At 45.9% G+C, this 19,043-nt stretch overlaps 1 long non-coding RNA gene across 1 annotated transcript; it reads left to right on the top strand.

The window, feature by feature from the left end:
• Positions 1–2,240: 2,240 nt before the first annotated feature.
• On the top strand, positions 2,241–17,731 carry LOC132344773 (uncharacterized). Its single transcript, XR_009493731.1, has 2 exons — positions 2,241–4,019; positions 9,275–17,731. It is a non-coding gene; the product is annotated as an uncharacterized lncRNA (long non-coding RNA).
• The last annotated feature ends 1,312 nt before the right edge of the window (positions 17,732–19,043 follow it).

Consider the following 19,043-nt stretch of genomic DNA (forward strand, 5'->3'; position numbering starts at 1 on the left):
ACAGGGCCCCAAGGACCCCATGACTGTCTCCATGTCAGGATATGTCTCTGTGTCTCCCTTCACACACCCAGCTCTTCCTGATGTATGGAATGTAATCTGCACATTTCCCTTGGGACATGGTGGTGGAATACAGAGGTGAGCTCCAAGGAGGTGGAGAACCTCACATTCACCAATTGCATGAGGCTCCACCACAAATGCAGAGATCCATGCCTCTCTTTCCCCATTCAAGCACTCCTTGGCATCTGAGGTCAGCAGGAGGGCAGACAGGCTGGACAGGTTGTGAGGGACCTGTGTACAGCATGAGCCTCCCCATGACTGGAACATCTCCATGTCTTGATCAGAGCAGAGGACCCTGATGTGTGCCAAGGGAGCATATTAAGACCCAGGCCATGGGCAACTGAGTCATTTTCTAGAAACAGTCCCTGGTGGGGGGGTGAGGGGCGGGGGCAGGGGGAGCAGTTTCTTTTCTCCTCTAGAGATAGGTACATCATCCAGTAGCAGGGCTGGGGCCACATGTGGGTGCTAATTGGGATCCTTTGCTGCCAGAAATAGTCTCTCTGTCCCTGTCCAATGTTCCATCTTTGTCTTTCTGCCTGCCATCTCTGTGCCTGTTACATCCTCCCTCTTTGCCTTTATGAGACTGACCGTGACCTCCTCATACCGTGAGGGTCCTTCCTCTGTCTTCGCTGAGGGTATCATCAATGACACGGTTGTTCACTGGGAGCAGTAGGTGGGGATTCCCCTTGAGTGTAGGGGATTCCAGGAAAAGGCACGTTCAGCTGCAGAGGGTCTGTGGTTTTTCCTGGATGAATCTAGAGCTCCTCAAAGCATTGGGTGATCTGGGCCTCTGAAAGAACCCTGGGGTTTCTCTGGTAAGAACCCTCCTGTGGCTCAAGTCAAAGTCCCCGCTATGGCCAGAAGGCCCTAGGGGACCCGCCCCTCATCACTGCTCTCATTGGATCTCCTGGCTCTCCCTCCATCATGCTGTGACAGTCACATAGCCCTCCTCATTCTTTTTATACAGACTACACTGATTCCAACTGCCTAGTTTTTCCCACTGGCCTTAACTCTGTCTGGGATACTTTTCTCCCAGATAGGCATCTCTCTAGGCTTTTTGCTCAAATCTCACAATCTTAGAAGGAACTTCCCTGGCCACTCTTTCTAGATATCATCCCCTTTCTCTATTTCACTATCCGGTTTAATGTTAACCACAGCAGTTATGAACACCTGATAAATTACTTATCTTTGGGGGGCTGTATGACCCCAAACACAATGTAAGTTCCATGAAGCCAAAGTTGATTTTCCTCTTTCCTAACACACATAGCTGTGCTTGACAGAAACCGTGGAGAGGATGAATGAATGTCGGAATGAAAAAAGCAAATTTAAAACTTGTTGAGAGAGGCATAGCTAAACAGGCTGAAGATTCTGCTAGGGACATATTCAGGGATGAACAGGATGGTGACAAAGCCATTGTCTTTATCTCACCTACACGGAGTCCTTGGGTCCCCTCGGGGTTGACCGTTTCCTAAACAGAATGGAAAGTCCTGTTGTCCTTCTCACATATTACTCGCAGTCAACGACAGAGGCCTTCCCCACTCCAGACCTTCAGATCCCAGTCTGAAGTTTTCTGTCCCCTGCCCGCTGGGGGACTGTGGCTGGCTTTCCCCATTGAGACCTATTCTGTATTAAACAGGAAAGCACAAACAAGCACAATGCCCAGCACAGAGAAAATGCTTTCAGTGCTTCCTGTTATGACAGTGGCCACTACAGAGAAGTAATCTTCAATTTATGAAGACATTTTTCTGAGGCCAACATTGCAGCAATCGGTGGGGTTTTTCATCCTAACTTTACCTTTCCACCCTTGGAGGATCATCTGCTAATTGTCCACCAGCATCCACATCGGCTGTTCCCCAGTCTCACCACCAAGGGGCGCGCTAGATGAAACTGTTGTGTCCTGGGATGTACCACAAAGGGGTAGCGGAAAGACCACCCACTCTGGAAGGTACCATTCGACGGGGCGTATGACAACAAAGAGAGTACTTTTACACCGCGTCAGGCATCGACCAGAGTTCCCAGCGGAGGCACTCGTGGTACCACTGGGTCCATCCCCATTCGCTCCATTCCGTCTTCCCGCTGCATTTGAGTCCGAGTGGACACCGCTATTAAGCCTCAACTGTCTTCGTCTCATTTCCTATTCGACTCCTTCGTTTCCACATGGTTACATCCGAGGGGGACGGCTACGGAGCGAGATGGGCTGCCAGTTCTGGGTATAGCATCACGGAAGCGTTCTGGGCATTGATTGGTCACCGCGTGATCGCCGGAATTAGGTCTTCCAGGGCGCGAATAGGCGCCGGAAGTCCCGCGACTTCCGCCGTGCTTCGTCTCCTGCCCAGTTCCAATTGGCTGGCTGGCTGTTACAGGCATTGGGACCGCAGAGCCAAAGCTGAGGGCGAGAGGCCTGTTGCCCTGTGTGGCTTTTTAGAGCATACAATTGTTCTGCGAGTTTTTTTGCTTTTCCGGAAGGGGTCGAATAGCTACGCTGGTTAGTGGCTAGGTTTGGCGCAGTCGCTGGCTGTGCACGGTGACGGCGTTTCAGTCTTGTTCAGCTCTCGCTCAGTCTGGATCCTGTGGCAGCGCACGGTTATTCGCAGAAATGCATGCAATTCATGTCCAGGGAGAGGTCTCTGAGTTTGCTGTCTCTCCCCGGAGGGTCACCTGTGTCAGGGAGCCTGGGCTTGTGTATCGCTACGTGTGACAACACAGGTGCTGTTCGGGTACATTTGATCTCCTTGAGCCTTTGGGCGGAGTTGTGCGTGGTGGGATATTTGATCTGAGTGGATTTTGGGAGCCGTAGTACAGAGCCCCTAGGATGCATGTCCCTGTATTCCGGGGTGTGCATTTTTGGAGCTTTCTGGCATTTCAGTCCCTGGGTGTGAGATCTCTGTGTAGGCGTGTGCACCTGAGATTGTGAGAGCTCTGAGATTTTGATTCTGGGCCCTAAGTTGTGATGTCTCTGAGCTGCTTTAAGGATGGGTTTGTGTGAAGGTGTAAACTATCAGCTGCTTGGGGATCTGTGCACAGGGTGCAGGGTTTCCATTTGTCTGGGGACTTTATCTAAAGGTTATATGATGTTCTCGAGTTATTAAAAGTTCTGTCTTTCTGTTTAGGGTTTTTGTATTAGATTGGTAAGTGTCGAGTGGTTTGGGAGTGATTCTCCATGATGTGAAGTATCTGTGCAGTTTTCATTTGTTTCCGTCTGGAAGACTTTGGTCTGTTTGGAGGGTCTTTGTCACAGTGTGTATTGTTATGGTCTCAGTTGTGTTTGAGGGTCTGACACGAGTTATGTGCTCTCTGTGCAGAGATTCAGTGAGCTCTTTTTGGTGTCTCTGGGTATCTCTCTGAGCTGCTTGTAGTCTTTGTGTCAGAAATAAAACCTCTTCTGTTCTTGGCTGTGAGGTCTCTGTCCGGGAACTGAGGGTTTGGAAGCTGGCAGACATGATTTCGAGGCCTTGAAACTCACATGCTGACTGTGTGTTATTGAGCGTATCAGTTGTCTCCTGGAATCTCAGTATGTATCATAATTAATACAGGGGGGCCAGTGCGCGTCTTGCAGGGTACCTGTGCGTGTTAGCATTGTGTGCAAAGGGCCTGGCTTCAGACTATCCTTCAGCAAATGTTTTCTGAGCACCTGCCATAAATCTGAGCACTATTGGACGAGTTTGGGAAGGTGGGCAGTAAATAAATCAAGGGTGGCAGGTGCTGTGAAGAAAGATAATGCTAGATCAGGGGAAAGGGTATATGTAGGTATGAGGTTATTATTTTATTCAAGGTAATGAGGGAAAGTCTCCCTGAAAGATGGCAAGTAAGCAGAGATCTGGAGGAAGTGAGGGAGCAGGCCATGGGGTTATCTAAGGGAAGAGCGTTCCAGGCAGAAGGAACAAGAAATGCAACTGTCCTGGCATGGAAATCTACGTGGTGTGCTCCTGAATGTCAAGCAGTGCTGTGATGCACTGGGTTTGGTATGTAGCACTCATTGAAAGGGGTCTGGTTGCTGCTGTCTCTGTTTCACCCACAATTTGTGATCATCCGCATTTCACAGATGAAGGACAAAAGGCTCCAACATGTGGCCTGTACCGTCTTTCCTACCTATCCCTGAAATTAGGAGTGAAGCCTTCTGGTCCATCATGAGAGAGAGAGAGAGTTTGAGTGTCCTAGCTGCAGGGACGTCACGCTGAATGTCAGCCAAGCAACAGAGATCAGTTATAATGTGGGAATCATGCCTCGTAACATTGGTACTCTCGATGGGGGGCAGGACGTAAGAAGAAAAAGGAACTGGGGCAAAGGACAGAGGCAGGAAGGGAAGCTGGAGGACAATGAGGGGGGAAAAAAAAACACGGCTGGCTTCATCACATTGCTTGGGTTTGGCCCAGTTCACGTTGATTGGCTGACTGTACTAGGACATATTCACATATTCACCTTTTCCTGTCCCTACCCCTTCTTTCCCTTCCCTTTTTTGTGCCTGAGCAAGTCAGTCCTAAAGCCATTAGGTGTTGCCAGGCAAGGCATGTGTATGTGTAAAGGGGCATCCCTGCCTGAAGAGTCAGAGCCCAAGGTGGAAAGAAGGATATCCCTGGGGGTTGGGTGGGAAGGAGGCTAACTGCTTCATGCATTCAAAGTTGAGTGAGCTGTGGAAGTCAAGGGCCAGGGATGGTTCTGCATAGATTGTGAGGAGGACCTTTTTGTGGAGGAAGGATCACTTACATGCACTGGCATTCATCAACTCGGCAAATACATAAGAATGCTGAGAGCCACGTCTGTCAATTTTGGAAAAGGGAATTTCCAATATGGAAAGGAAGTAAACTAGAACAAATTCTGAGGAAATCTACTGGAATTAAAGGTCTCCGTGCAAACTTCTTGTATTCGATAGGTGTGCATATGTGGCTAGACTGATCTATAACTATAGATGTGTGTCTACGTGTTTGTGTGTGTGATTGTGTACACACATGTATTCCCAAGTTACTGGAAACAGCAACATGCCAATGGCACTAATTACACCAGTCCCCAGATCCTAGCTTCTGAACACCTTTCTCCACTAAATGATGGGTTCCCAGGCTGAGGAAGGAAAGGATAAATGAGCCTGGTTCACCTTGTCATGTCAGTAATAAGGGAAAGTTCAAGAATGATGGGGAGATGTCAGAGGGACACAGAATATAGCTTGAGGGCTCTCCCGCCAGAAACATGCAGGACTCTCTTATTTTTTCCACCATTTTTGAGGTGTTATTGACATATAACCTGTAAGTTTAAGATGCCAATGTGATGGTTTGGTACACACATATCTGGCAAAACGATTACCATGGCAGGGTTGGCACTCTATCCCCTCACATAATCCTTTTAAAAAAACGTTGAGGAAATAACATCTCAGAGCTACCCTCTTAGCTTTCACTGTATTATACAGTTTTGTTAATTATACTCACCATGCTATACATTGGATCCACATAACTTATTCATCTCATACCTGTAAGTTCGTACCCTGTATTCAACATTTTCCCCAGGGCCCGGAAACCACCATTCTAAACTCTTATTTCTGTAAGTTTGACTTTTAGATTCTGCGAATACGTGAGAACATACAATATGTGTCTTTCTCTCTTTCACCTTTTTCACTTAGCATAAAGCCTTTGAAGTCCATTCATGTTGTTGCAAAAGGCAGAATTTTCTTCTTTCTGACTGAATAATATTCCATTGTATATATCGCCACATTTCCCTTTTAAAATTAGTTTCTTTTATTTGGAGGGGAATTACTTTACAATACTGTGATGTTTTTGTCATATATCAATGTGAATCAGCCGTAGGGATTCACGTGTCCCCCCATCCTGAACCCCCCTCCCACCTCCCTCCCTACCCTATCCCTCGGGGTTGTCCCAGAGTCCCGGCTTTGGGTGCCCTGCGTCATGCATGGAACTTAACACTGGTCATGTATTTTACATATGGTACTGTACGTGTTTCAATGCTAGTCTCTCAAATCATCCCAACCACTCCTCCCACTGAGTCCGAGTCTGTTCTTTTCATCTATGTCTCCTTTGCTGCCCTGCATGTAGGGTCATTGGCACCATCTTTCTAAATTCCATATATATGCGTTAATATACAGTATTTCTCTTTCTCTTTCTGACTTCACTCTGTATAACAGGCTCCAGGTTCATCCACCTCATTAGAACTGACTCAAGTGCGTTCCTTTTAATACTTGAGTAATATTCCATTGTATATGTACCACAACTTCCTTATCCGTTCGTCTGCCAATGGCCATCCAGGTTGCTTCCATGTCCTGGCTATTGTAAACAGTGCTGCAGTGAACGTTGGGGTACATGTGTCTGTTTCACTTCTGGTTTCCTCGGGGTGTCTGCCCAGCAGTGGGATTGCTGGGCCACATGGCAGTTCTAGTCCCAGTTTTTAAAGGAATCCCACACTGTTCTCCGCAGTGGCTATAGCAGTTTGCATTCCCATCAACTGAGTGAGAGCGTTCCCCTTCCTCCACACCCTATCCAGCATTTGTCGTTTGTAGACTTTTTGATGGTGGCCGTTCTGACCGGTGTCACCACGTTTTCTATATCCATTCACTCTTCATAGACACCTAGTTGCTTACAACTTTTGGTTGAAGGTGCAAAGTAAATTTCAGGTTAGTGTTAATCCTCCAACATTGTTTTTCAGAATCATTTGACTATTCTAGTTCATTTGCCTTACTACAGAAATTTTATCATCAATTAGTCTATATGTACAAAAATGTCCTGCTGGAATTTCTGACTGGAATTGTATGAAATTGATGGATTTGTATGCGGACTACTCACATCCTAATTATATTGAATTTCTCAACCCGTGAACACACCGTGTGCCCCATTTTGTTAGGTCTTATTTAAGGAACCACGTTGCATTGCCTTTTCTGCCATTGTTTTATCAAGTCTAATCCTCATATATCAAATTCTGAAAATCTGACTCTGATGAAGATATGAAAATATTAGGAGTCAGACTTTCATCAGTAATGCCTTATTTCTTGTGTAGTTTTAGCATTGCCCGTTTATTGTGTTTCTTATCTTTTCTGCTAATATTCGTGATTGTTTAATCCAAGGGTGATGGTATGGGTATTTTCTGGCGTAAATCGTGAGGAGATACTCAGCTGTATTTTGGGAGGGAGAGTCTGAGGACAGGGGCACAGGGGAGAGAGAGCAGAGTAGGGGTGGGGGAGGTGAAAGCGTGGGGGCAGGGACAGGGGGCTACTAGTACAAGCGGAAACAGAAGTGAAGAGACACAAGAAGAAGAGCTCCCCTCTGGACCGTGCTTAGCTCTCTGTACGTATACGCGTAATGAAGTCTTTGAGTACTCATAGCAACACTGCAGAGAAGGCAATGGCAACCCACTCCAGTACTCTTGCCTGGAGAATCCCAGGGACGGGGGAGCCTGGTGGGCTGCCGTCTCTTGGCTCGCACAGAGTCGGACACGACTGAAGTGACTTAGCAGCAGCAGCAGCAGCAACACTGTGAGGGAAGCATGTTTAGTGCTACCAACCCTTTCGGCAGTTGAGGAGCAGAGACACATAGATTTAATGGGTGAATGAATCTGCACAAAGTCACCTAGCTGGCAAGAGCAGAGTCAGATTGCTGCCCAAGCCAGAGAGAAACAGCCAGGTGTGGTATCTGACCCCCAATCTGGAATACAGTGCAGTGTCTGGTGTACTCTGGATCAAAAGGCAGATCAACCTCTCCATCCGCATGAAACATTACTATGGATCAGTATATAGATTGAACACAGTGTCTCCTAGGTGAATGAAAGACCATGAGGTGTCATGTCAACACGCACACATCACAGAGAACAATTCCTGGTCCATACCGAGGTCTAAACAGTGTTTCCTCAGACCAAAATTAGTGGAGCACCCTCATCATTATGGAAAGTAGCATAACTATAGTGATAAACAGATAGAACCACAGATACAATATCATGAACACATTACCTCCCCCATCTCGTAATTTTCTTAAATGTAGAGAACAAAACCTGGAAGGCAATAGACCACTACTAAGTTTTTTCCTCTTAAGTGTGACATTCTAGATAATTTCCAAATAATATTTTATTAGTATTTTAATGTGTTGTATCTTCATGGTTACATAGGCAGTTTTTCTATTATAATTGAAAAATGGACTTTCTGAAGACTTGTTCTCCTCAGGTATCTTGAGGTTTCAGCATAAAAAAGTTCTGTGGGTATCCCTGCCAGGTGAAAACCCAATCGGCGCACTGAAGTCAGAAGTAATATCTTTGGTACAGTAGGTGGGGGGCTGTGGGGAGTAGAGAGCTCCTGATGGGAGCCTGGCTAAGCCTGCAAGCATTGTGAAAAAGATCACTGATGCTATAGGCCCAAACCAAACAATAGCTCACAGGTCCCAAGGAAGACACTGGTGTTCTGTGCACGGAAATGTCTGTGTTAGGACTGTCAGACCTTTGCTCTTTTGGCTCCCATGATGCAGTGGGGCAGCTTGAGGTGCTTATAACACAGACCTGCTTTGACCCAGGCTGTGGATGAGAGTCACAGCCTCCCCTGCAGCACCACCCCCTTCGTGGGCAATCTGGAGCCTTTTTTATGATGTCTGGGAATCGACAGATTCCGAAGAGAAAGGAGAAAGAAGATACATAGCGCAGGGGGTACAGGCACCCACCCTGTGCATGTGGTGCTAGAGATGGGCTAGAGATGCAGGTGCAGCTTGTTACAGGAACCCGTTGGGGATGAGTGGAGTTGGATTCAGTGACTCAAGGAAGAAATGTGGAAGTGGATGTAAAAGGAGAAAACACATTGAGGGGTAAACAGCTCCAACTCCCAATTCTGTACCAGGGTAGGGTGCTCCATTACTGTTGTGAGAAGGCGCCCTGGTCTGAGCTCGGGGAGGGAGTGATGAGCATTCTAAGGACCCGCCATCAGCCCTAAGCAGGGGGCGCTGAGAGTGTGAAGACATTGAGTCTCAGCCTTTACCACTGACAGACACAGAAAGCTCCTTAGCCCTGCTGAGAGTGGGGCTGTGGTACCTTAGGGAAGCTCAAAGGTAGGGAGGTGGTGGTGGTGGTTCAGTCACTCAGTCGTGTCCAACTATTAACGAGCCCACGGACTGCAGCATGCCAGGCTCCTCTGTCCTACACTATCTCCCTGAGTTTGAACAAAGTAATGTCCATTGTGTTGGCGATGCTATCTAACCATCTCACCCTCTGTCTCCTCCTCTCTCCTCCTGCCTTCGATCTTTTCCAGCATTAGGGTGTTTTCCAATGAGTCAGCTATTCGCATCAGGTGGCCAAAGTTTTGCAGCTTCAGCATCAGTCCTTCCAGTGAGTATTCAGAGTTCATTTCCTTTAGGATTGGCCGGGTTCTCCTTACAGTCCAGGGGATTCTAAAGGGTCATCTCTCTAGCACCACAATTCGAAAGCATCACTCAGTCTTCTTAAAGATGCAACTCACACATCGGTACACGACTATTGGAAAGACCATAGTTTTGACTCTGCAGACCTGTGTCACCAAAGTGATGTCTCTGCTTTTTAATATGCTGTCTAGGTTCGTCATGGGCTTCCCTGGGGGCTCAGTGGTAGATAATCTGTCTGCAATGCAGGGGAATTAGGACACCTGGGTTCAATTCCTGGGTCGGGAAGGTTCCCTGGAGGAGGGCATGGCAACCCACTCCAGTATCCTCGCCTGGAGAATCCCCTGGACAGAGGAGCCTGGCGGGCCTTGGTCCATGGGGTCGTAAAGAGTACACCGAGAGACATCACCTCCCAAACAGAATCTCTGGCCAATGGGCTGTCTCTCTAGCTTTACTCATCTCAAGTAAAATCTGTTCCCTCACCTCAGAAGCCACGTGAGATGACGAAGGAAATTGAGGCAGCGATTTGGTGCGAGATCTGTATTCGTTTGGGCCAAGTGGTTGCAGGGAATGAAATGGGGTAGGGTGATGAAGGAAATGAAATGATGAATTTATTGCCCCTGCCTCCCAGGTAGCTAACTTCAGTAGGGCTGGCTGGTGTCAATACCTTGTGTATATGCTCACTTGTAACAACATCCTGTGTGTGGTATGAGCAACTTGGTGGGCAAATCAGACAGCATGGCCAAATATTCCTTTCTTAGAGTGGATGGAGGGAGAAGAGAGAAAAGAGTGATGAACCATGGGCTAGTTGAGAGTCACGTTCTAATATCTCAGTATTTCTTCACAAGGTGTGTGTGTGAATTCTTTTGTTAATCTGAGAATTGGCTTTCTAGGTGAGGAAATATCATCGTGAGACTCCTTGTGACATGTGAAAAGAGGTTGGGAGTGAATTGGATTAAGGTCATTTTCCAAGTGTTTCACACCAACTGTTTATTTAAGGGGACAGCAGGGGCCTAAAGGAACTGAACTGAGTGGTTGAAATACAGGTTTAAGTTACTGAAGTGTGAAGAGACTATTTCTGGGATGTGTGGTTATCCTAGGCTGTGGTCACAGGCAACTCATAAACTCATAGGATTTGAACCGTGTCTTCCTAACGTCTTTTGCTTTCTGCCCTGGAATGTGGTGGAGGCCTCAGTTCCGGTGACTATACTTCCTAGGTAACAGTTCTCTGAGAAAAGTAGCTCTCTAGAAAAGAGCAGTGCCTGGGAAGCTGATCTAAAGTTTTAACATAGCCTGTGATGTAATTTTTGTTAGCTTCACTCAAGATATGATCATTCAAAGGATATGGAGAGATGCACCTGCTTCTGTATCTACCATTGGATTTTTCAAATGAACATACAGTAAGCTTGGCCCGGTTTTCTTTCTTCTTATTTATTTATTCATTGTTGGCTGCACTGCGTCTTTGTTGCTGCACGAGGGCTTTCTCTAGTTGTGGAGGAGGAGCACTACTCTCTAGTGGCGGTGCATGCGCTTCTCATCTCAGAGACTTCTCTTGTTGCGGAGCATGGCCTCTATGCTCGGGGGCTTCCGTAGTCGGAGCAGGTGGGTTCAGTGGTTGTGACACACAGTCTTAGTTGCCCTGTGGCACGTGGAGTCTTCCTGGACTAGGGACCGAACACCTGCCCCGTTGCATTGGCAGGGGGCTTCTGTTTTATTTTTTTAATCATCAATTCATTTCAATTGGAGAATAATTACTATACGATATTGTGATGGGTTTTGCCATATATCAACATGAATCGGCCGCGGGTATACGTGTGTCCTCCCCTCCTGAACCCCCATCCCACCTCCCTCCCCACCCTATCCCTCTGGGTTATCCCGGAGCACCGGCTTTGGGTGCCCTGCTTCATGCATCAAACTTGCACTGGTCATCTGTTTTACATATGGTAATGTACATGTCTCACTGCTATTCTCTCAAATCATCCCACCCTCACCTTCTTTTGCCGAGTTGAAAAATGTGTTCTGTACATCTCTGTCTCCTTTGCTTCCCTGCATGTAGAATCATTGCTACCTGCTTTCTAAATTCCATATATAGGCATTAATATAAGTATTTGTCTTTCTCCTTCTGACTTACTTCTGTCTGTATAACAGGCTCCAGGTTCATCCACCTCATTAGCACTGATTCAAATGTGTTCCTTTTTATAGCTGAGTAATGTTCCATTGTGTGTATGTACCACAACTTCCTTATCCATTCATCTGCCGTTGGACATCTAGGTTCCCTCCCTGTCCTAGCTATTGTAAATAGTGCTGCTGTGAACATTGGGGTACATGTGTCTCTTTCACTTCTGGTTTCCTCAGGGTGGTATGCCCAGCAGTGGGATTGCTGGGTCGTGTGGCAGTTCTATTCCCAGTTTTTTAAGGAATCTCCACTCTGTTCTCCTCTCCACAGTGGCTGTACCACTTTACATTCCCACCAACGGTGGAAGAAGGTTCCCTTTTCTCCACACCATCTCCAGCATTTATTGTTTGTAGACTTTTTGATGATGGCCATTCTGACCTGTGTGAGATGATACCTCATTGTGGTTTTGATTTGCAGTTTTCTAATAATGAGTGATGTTGACCATCTCTTCATGTGTTTGGTAGCCATCTGTATGTCTTTGGAGAAATGTCTGTTCAGGTCTCTTGTCCACTTTTTATGGGGTTGTTCGTTTTTCTGGTATTGAGCCGCATGAGCTGCTTGTATATTTTGGAGATTCATTCTTCGACAGTTGTTTCATTTGCTATTATTTCCTCCCGTTCTGAGGGCTGTCTTTTCACCTTGCTTATAGTTTCCTTCATTGTGCAAAAGCATTGAAGTAAAATTTGGTCCCTTTTGTTTATTTGTGTTTGTATTTCCATTACTCTGGGAGGTGGGTCATAGAGGATCTTGCTGTGATTTATGTCAGATAGTGATCTGCCTATGGTTTCCTCTTAAGAGTTTTATAGTTTTTGGTCTTACATTTAGGTCTTTAATGCATTTTGAGTTTATTTTTCTGTATGGTGTTAGAAACTCTTCTAGTTTCTTTCTTTTACCCGTTGTTGAGCATTTTCCCCAGCATCATATGTTGAAGAGACTTTGTTTATGCCATTGTGTATTTGTGCCTCCTTTGTCAAAGATAACGTGTGCATAGGTGTGTGGATTTATCTCTGGGTTCTCTATTTTCTTCCATTGATCTATACTTCTGTCTTTGTGCCAGTACCATACTGTCTTGATGACTGTAGCTTTGTAGTATAGTCTGAAGTCAGGAAAGTTGATTCCTCCAGTTCCATTCTTCTTTCTCAAGATTGCTTTGGGTATTTGGAATCTTTAGTGTTTCCATAGAAAGTGTGAAATTATTTGTTCTAGTTCTGTGAAAAAATACCTTTGCTAGTTTGATCGGGATTGTGATGAATCTATAGATTGCTTTGGGTAGTAGAGTCATTTTCACTGTACTGATTCTTCCAATCCAAGACCGTGGTACATTTCTCCATCCATTTGTGTCATCTTTGATTTCTTTCATCAGTTTTTTTTTATAGGTCTCTGTATACAGGTCTTTTGTTTATTTACGGAAATTTATTCCTAAGTATTTTACTCTTTTCATTGCAATGATGAATGGGATTGTTTTCTTAATTACTCTTTCTGATTTTTCTTTATTAGTTTATAGGAATGCAAGGGGTTTCTGTGTATTAATTTTATATAGCAGGCACATTCTTAACCACCCGAGCACCAGGGAATTCCTGGCCTGCTTGTCTTTGGGTGTGCAGCTCTCTGAGCTGTGACACACGGAGAGATTCCAGTGATGACCACCACGACCAGGACACAGGCCATGTCCATCACCCTAAAAACGCCCAGGTGCTGCCCCTTCTGGTTTCCCCTCCCACACCCCAACCCCTGGCACAAGGATCTGTCCTCCTTCACTACATTTTGTCCTCTGCAATTTTAAAACTCCTTATGTATTCTGAATTGAAGACCTTTCTCAGATCTGTGCTTCACAAACATCTATCCCCTAATAACAAATAGCTTCCCTTTTCATTACAGGAGACATGAGTGATGACATGTACTTTTCCTCCCCACACTCAGAGCCCAATGTTGTGTAGCCAGCAAGTGCCTGTGAGATTCTTCAGAAGTGAAAATAAATTCTGCTGTCTGTCAGCCTGTGCTCTCAGATAGCCCCCAGAGCTATATTTCTGCAGAAACCCACGAGTCTTCTGCAGACAGAGGCACTTGAGAACAAGTATATTTATTGGAGTCTGAACTGGTAATCTCATCAGAGAGCTTCAGAGCTCAACCCATCTTGCAGGACTTGTCTCCCAGCTCCAAGGTAGCTTTTCTTCTTGAAACTCAGAGGCATGAATTTAGTCAGTGTGGGCACGTTAAGCAGGGCTAACATGGCATTTCAAGGTTGTTCATCCTTTATCAGGTATCAGACCACATTCAATATATTTCTTACTGTCACTTTAGTTACTCCTCCTTCAAAGACCCATCACTTTGGAAGATTTCAATCCTAATTGATGAGGTGAGAAAGCAGAGGACAGGGAAGTTAGGGGGATTGCTCAGAGTTACATAGGCTGCCAGAGGAAAAGTGACCCATGAACCTTGGCATCTTCCATTCAGAGCCCCCAGTCTTTATTTCTTCAGTAAATTTGCCATGCGTGTGTGCATGCTGTCACATCAGCCATGTCCAGCTCTTTGCGACCACATGACTGTAGCCCACCAGGCTCCTCTGTCCATGGGATTTTCCAGGGAAGACTACTGGAGTGGGTTGCCATGCCCTCCTCCAGGGGATCCTCCTGCCCCAGGAGTCCAACCCATGCCTCCGCCAGGTCCAGCATTGCAGGAGGATGCTTTACCACTGAGCCACTGGGGAGGCCCAAATTTCACATATGATATTATATTTGTTTCAGGTGCACAACAGAATGATTCCATATTTTTAAACATTATGAAATGAATTGCTATGATAAGTTTGGTTACCTTGTGTCACCACAGACATTTCTTACAAGATTATTGACTATATTTCCTGTATGTACATTCCATTCCCATGCCTTATTTTATAACTGGAATCCTAATCCCTTCCCTGTTTTACACATCCCCCTACTCCCTCCTCCTCTGGTAACCACCAGTTTGTTCTCTGTGTCTCTGAATCTATTTCTGTCTTGTTTCCCGTGTTCTCTTACTTTATTTCTGAGGTTCCACATGTAAATAAAACTGTGTGGTATTTGTCCTTCTCTGTGTGCCTAGTTTTACTTGGCATAACACCCTCTAGGTCCATCCATGTTGTCGACAATGACAAGATTTCACTCTTTTTTAAATTGCTGAGTAATATTCCACTGTGTGTGTGTGTGTGTTTCCCATTTCTTCCTTTTTGACTCATCTATTGATGGGCACTTAGGTTCCTTTCATATCTTGGCTCCCCTTGGCTGTAAATAACGCTTCAGTGAACAGAGGTGCACATATATGTTTTGTGACTAGTGTTTCTTCTATTCTTAAGAAAAATACCAAGAAGTGGAAGTGCTGGATCATATGGTAGTTCTTGTTTTCAGTTTTTGAGGAAACCCTCATTGTCTCCATAGTGGCTGCACCGATATACATTTCCACCAACACCTCACCAGGGTTTCCTTTTCTCTACATCCTCCCCAACATTTCTTATTTGTTGTCTTTTTGAGAACAGCTACTTGACAAGTGTGAGGAAGTACTTCACTGTGGTCGTGATTTTCCAATCCCTGAGGAGGAGATGTTGAGCATCTTTTCATATGTCTATTACCCATCTGTATCTCTTCTTTGCAGAAATGTCTATTCAGTGCTTTGCCCCAATTTAAAATCAGGTTTTGGGTGTTTTTCCCAATACATTCTATGAGTCCTTTAGCTATTTTGTATATCTACCTGTTTTCCGATGTATATCACTTGCTCATATCTTCTCCCACTCAGCAGATTGCCTTTTTCTTTTGTTGATGGTTTCCCTTGCTGTGTAAACGCTTTTTAGTTTGATGAACTCCCATTTGTTTATTTTTGCTTTTTTTGCTCTTTCCTGAGGAGACATGTCAAAAAAACTATTGCTAAGACCTATGTCAAATAGCGTACTGCCTACGTCTTCTTCTAGGAGCTTTATGGTTTAAGGTCTAACAATTTCGTCTTTAATCTTCTGTTGTTGTGGTTTATTTTTGAATGTTGTGAAGAAAGGGGTCCAGGTTTCCATAACCATTTATTGAAGAGACAGCATTTTCCGTGATGGATGTTCTTGGCTCCTTTGTCATAGACTAATAGGCCATATGAGCGCAGGTTTATTTCTGACAGAGCATCCCCAACTGTACCCTCCGTAAAGGCTGGGGTGAAGTAAGAAGACCCAGTGACTCCAGTGTCCGTCCACAGCTGGTGGCACACCAAGTCTGGATAAGATACGTCACTGATGCTAGCCACAGTGCACTGGGGCAGGGATGGTCATCCCCGCCTGGCACAAGTTCCCCAGGGTGGGATGCGATGGGCTCACTCCAGCAGCCAACCCAGGTCGATCCTGCCATTACAGTCCCTCATTTAGCCAATCATGAAGGTTTTCACTGTACATGTTACATCCCCTCCATGCCGTGCCAGGCTGGCTGTTGAGACGGGGAGGTGAGGAGGAATTGCATGGCCAGTCCCTGCCCTTGAGAGATGAGTCACTGAGCAGAGAGGAGATCTGACACCCTTAGATGTGCTGGCCAGTGCATCACTGATCCCCTGTGAGGCTGCGTTGCTAGGAGACGAGAAGACTGACAAGGATCAGAGTAGATAAGTGGCCATGGCGGGGGAGGGGACAGGGTACTCTGGGTCTTTGCTGTGCCAGTCCCAACTGCAGAATTACCCACAGCCTGCATGAGGGCGCCCGGAGGATGAATAGGTGGTTGTAAATGAAGATATCAGCTGTGCCACCCCTCCCCACCTCAAAGTCTGTATCCCCAACCTTCCCTTTGGGTGTTGGTGATCTGGAGGTCACTTCTGAGCAGCATACTCTCCCCAGTTACAGAGTAGGAGCCAGAATCCTGTGATGTGCAGAGATGTCCAGCACGTCAAATTCTAGGCCAGAGACCAAGCCATAGGAACCAACAGGCCAGAGAACACTGGTTGGGAGTTGGGTTAAAGGCAGTGGCCAAATAACAAATCTGAATGTACCTATAGCAAGCAACGATATTGAACCATTCATTTAAAGACCTTCCCACAGAGGGAAATCCTGGGCCTCCTGGTTTCACCAGTGAAATCTATCAAAGGTTTAAAGAAGAAATAGCACCCATCCTTCACAGACTCTTCCTGAATAGACAGGAGGGAGGAGGGAACATTTCCTAATTTATCCTATAAGCACAGTATTACCCCAGTACCAAAGCCAGACTTGCCATCACCAGAAAGCTACAGACCCATATCTATCATGAATAGCGATGCATACACCCTCAACACAGTACCTGCAAACCAAATCGAGAAACATTTTGCAAAGGGCTGTGCGAGATCTTTCCCAGGACGGCAGTATTGGACCAACACTCAACTTCAGTTACGGGAAACAGCGTACTGATGTAATGAAGGACGGAAACCACCTGCCATCTTGACAGACAAACAAAAAGCATTTGACACAGTTCAAGACCCGTTCAGGACAAATAAGTAAATAACTAAATCAATAAACACGGTCAACCATCTCGGGATAGAAGGGATCGTCGTTGCCTTGTGAAGAACATCCGTGACAGACATCCAGCTCTCGTCACATCACATATAGTAGAGTCTGAGTGAATGCTTGCCTCTTGAGATCCAGACCAGGACAGGAGGTCTGCTTCAACCACCTCTATTCCACACTGACTGAAGGGTCTAGCCTGTGCACCGTGCAAAAGAAGAAATGAAATCATGGAGAAATGAGAAATGAAACCTATGTCCACACAAATACTCATCCTTACATGTCTTTCACAGCAGCACTGTTTATAATCTCCAAATAGTGGAGCAGCCTAAAGGTCTGTCAGCTGGAGAGTGGTAAACAGAGTATTCTTAGCCATTCAGTGGAAGAGCACAGATGGATGAAAAGTGATGAACTTCTGCTTTCTGCTGCCTCATGGGTGAGCCTCCAAAGCACTGTATTAAGTGAAAGAACCCAGACACAAAAGGCCACTTCCTGCAGGAGTCCGTTGATGTGAATGCCCACAAAGGGCAAATCTAGAGAGACAGAAATTAGATGAGAGGATGCTTGGGCCTGCAGGTCCTTTTGGGATCAACTGCTGATGGGTACACGGAACCTTTTAGTGGTGCTGGCAGTGTTCCACAAGTGCAGTGTGGTGGTGGTTGCACCACTGTGTGAAGTTATTAAAGACAGTGCACTGGATGCTTTGAATGGCTGTGATTTGTGGTGTGTAACTATACCTCAGTAAAGCAGTTTAGGAAGGTACTGCAGATGTCCAAGTGAAACATGTGGGAAAAGATATGCCATTGCTTTTGTAACAATGAGGAGTGCCCTGCTCCTTCCACATTCTGGGTCCGGCTAACCCCACATGTGCTAGATGCTCCCTCCAGAGACAGTTGCTGTGCACGTCAGGACAGAATCCCCAGTGAGCACACGTCTAGTGTGTCTCTGTGTTTACGCACAGGCGCCCATTGGGTGACCACAAGTCAGTGGCTCTGGACAGGCTCCTAGAACCCACCCTGCATCTGAAATTCTACTTTGTTGTTTTCCCATCCTTCTCAAATCACGTGGACCCAGCCTCCGTTTCGCAGATTCAGTCATAGATCTCAGCCCTTAGCTCCAACCTCTGGTCACAGGAATACCTGTTAACCTGGTGCGAGGGCCCCTTCCTGACCTCAGCAACGCAGGAGGGATGCTCAGCAGAGCAGTAACCAAGACAGCGGAACTCCATCCATCCTCCTTCTGCCGCCATGACTGAGGTGCATTCCTTCCCCATCCATCTATCTGCCTGAGTGTCTGGTAAGGAAGGGGACTTGGGGGCATAACACACCACTGAGTCATTTAAATTGTTCTAAATATGGCTGTGAGTAAATATGTCAAAATACCACTCAGAAGGGAAGACACAATATTTTAAAAAAATTTTGCTTTAGTAGCCAAACATGGCTCTTCAGTTCAGGATTCTATTTAAAACCAGGACAGGTGAAGCATCATGGGATTGTGCTTCTCAACCTAAACTATGCATCAATTCTCCCCTGGAGAGGCTTTAGAAGAGCTGATGCTGGCAGGACATCCACAGAGGGTCTGAAGTAGTAGGTCTGGAATGTGGCCCTGGCATGAGCATTATCTGAAAAAGTTCTCTTATGAAAGCTGAGCTTGCAGCTGTGGAAACAGAACCCTTTCTTACAGGAGGAAATCGAAGATCAAAAATTTGCGACTCCTCTCTACAGCGAAAGCGTGTTTTCATCATGACCTGCTATACTTGACAGCTATCTTAGGCTGAGGAAAGGGACAACTTGCCCAAGTTAATACTGGTTTGAAAACTGACCTTGTGCTTGCTCTGCTGCGTGTTCCTGAATCCAAAGTTTTCCAGTTGAAACCCTGCTGTTGTTAGTGAAACTCAGTACGTTTTAGTTCTTGTCAGGATCCCTTGTGCCTAGTTAGTTGAATACATTTCTAAAACACTGTGGAGATAACGTCATTCGACAGATCAGAATAGTACATCAAAGATTAAAGATGGCTGAGA

The sequence above is a fragment of the Bos taurus genome, unplaced genomic scaffold (genome assembly GCF_002263795.3).
Source record: "Bos taurus isolate L1 Dominette 01449 registration number 42190680 breed Hereford unplaced genomic scaffold, ARS-UCD2.0 Leftover_ScbfJmS_2378, whole genome shotgun sequence".
Classification (NCBI taxonomy): Eukaryota; Metazoa; Chordata; class Mammalia; order Artiodactyla; family Bovidae; genus Bos; species Bos taurus.